Source organism: Malurus melanocephalus, unplaced genomic scaffold (genome assembly GCF_030028575.1).
Source record: "Malurus melanocephalus ecotype Western Australia unplaced genomic scaffold, MMel_1.1 scaffold_216, whole genome shotgun sequence".
Lineage (NCBI taxonomy): Eukaryota > Metazoa > Chordata > Aves > Passeriformes > Maluridae > Malurus > Malurus melanocephalus.
Window position 1 is genome coordinate 1,090,467 of NW_026623448.1, and position 2,527 is coordinate 1,092,993.

Consider the following 2,527-nt stretch of genomic DNA (forward strand, 5'->3'; position numbering starts at 1 on the left):
CGGGGGCCGCGCACCGACCGGCAACGCCTCCGCGGGCCCCGCGCCCGGCCCGGCCCGGGCTCGGCTGCACCGGCACCGCCGATGGACTCACGGGCTGCGCGGTGCTGCGGCTGGCGGCTCTCACATGTGCWGGGCCTTGGGTTTAAAAACACTGCTCGGGCTGCGTTCCTGGGCCCCGACCGCGAATGAGATTCGCAGCGCTTCCTGCTCTTCACAAGTTCCAAAAGCCTATTACAGCATAAAGAATTAATTACTGTAGTGCCTTTCACAGCCACTGGCATCACCTCTTCGGTAACATTGTTTCTAGACTTACACACAAAATTACTTAATTTTTTTAAAACAATAACATCGTAAACTTCCCCACGCACTAATTACTGAGGCAGAAAAAGGCAGGGAGGGAAGGTAACTCCTGAGCAACAGCTGAGCCGTGCTGCAATAGTAAAAGGTCGGTCGTGTTCAGCTGAAGAAGGGGAATAGTCAGGAAGTGAAAGGTCAGCCAGAGATTTGGGGTGTTTATCAGCCCTGAACTGAACAGGAGGTCCTGAAGCTGCTTGAGGGTTAAGCTCAAACGCTCTCTTTACACAAGAGTTAGCACTGGGACCTAGTCCAAGCAGATCAATAAAATGAGCAGGCTTCACTGGCCACCCCTCTCAGTGGCACAGCACTGCAGCTTCTGCCCAGGACAGTGACCTGACAGCAGACATCGTTAACTGGGATGCCACACAACAAACGCGTTCATACTTGCATCTTATTTTGCATCTCCCATTTCTGAGGGAGGATCCCATTCTTTTCAAGGAATAATAAAGAATTTGCATTATTTTGCTCAAGGGAAGAAATTGAGAGAAAATACAAGTTTGYGTGACTGAGGCAGACAAACACGAACAGAGGCACGACAGGCATTCAACTCATTTAATTTGAGTTCTCACCGAAGTGAAAGGGCCTCCAGCTCACATGGAAGGCATGTCTCTCCTGGYTGTTCCCCTGCTACCCCGACACACCAATGGGACATGGTCTCTGTGTATGGATACAGCTGCCACTGAGGACACCATCCCATTAAAATGCCGCCTACCTCTACAGGAAAGGCTCCTCCGAAGGAGGCAGGAGACAAAAGCTGTATTTCCTAAGGGAGATGACCTGGGGCAGGACAAGGCTTGTTTATCATCTGTCTCTGGAAGGATTTTCAGAACTCATCGTCTTTGAGAATCTCCCCTGCGGCTAATTAATCACAAAGAGAAACCACGTCTGAGAYCAGGAGCACAGGCCTCCTGTAATCTTGTAGGATTCAGAGACAGACAACTATCAGCTCATGTAGTGTGGCTTTTATTACAAAATGTCTCTGTAATAAACCAGATCTAAGCTCCAAATGAAATTATTTAATCTTGATGGAGACTATTTTGGCAAATTACTACAAAAGCTTTTAGGGAGAACATGTAATTCAAATAATTTCCAGTCATTGTTTGTCAACCAAAAAGGAAAAGCAGATCTTTGTAGTCACAGACTACATTTACTGGAGCCTTAAAAGCAGTTTTTTTCTAAACTCTGATAACTCATCCTTGTTCACCACACACTAAGAATATGTCCATCTTCCGCAGCCTTGCCTGGAGCTGTGGTTTTAGTTTTCTTGTAGCTGTGCTTTTAAGGACTTGCGTCATGATCATGCCCCTTCCTTCTACTTGTTTTCAGAGGTGCCAGGGACATTTCCTAAATAACATTTTTTTAAAAATTAAACATTTTTAAAATGCTCTCTAAATAGAGGAATTAAGACAAAATATGTAACATTTCTTTGTAATCTGCTGCTTAACCTGGTATGTGAACAAGAAGTTACAGCTGAGGACCAGAGTATTGAATATTACTAATAAAGAGTGATGTGCAGTGTTTATATATTTATATACACACATATGTTTTATATATGTATATAAAATGATTTCTTACTGAKTTTAAAAGCCCAGTCCAGCCCCAGCTGAGTGGGGTGAGGTGAGGATTGTGAAAAGCCTGAGCACAGAACATTATTCCAGGGTGACAAGCTACTCTAGCCTGGACAGAACTGAGTTTGGTAGGGCTTTGCATGGTTCTTTCTTTCAGCAAGGCTATGAGTAAACATCTGGATTACAGCCTGTTACAAGTTACTACACCTGCTCAGAGAGTTCTTTCAGACATGAAAATGAGGATTAGGAAAAATGGAGAAACTTCTGCGCTGCTCACAAACTCTTCCAATGTATCTTTATCACAAATATTTCTAGTCAAAGCAGTGTTCAAATAAAAGGAAATGCAGTTGTAAGTTACTTGAAGTATAAAGTTTTCTTTTAAAATAGTGCTAGTATGAAACAGAAAATAAAAAGCTGARTCAGGTGTAAAATCCATTCAAATTAATTGAAATATCTATTTTTTTTAAAAGAACCTCAAGCTTTGAATGACAGTAAAATGTGGTAAATAAATGTGGTATACCAAAACCCAATCTTTTTCTCTTAGCTAATAGATTGACATTAATAAACATGTACATGACCACTCAATATTTGAAAATTCTGAA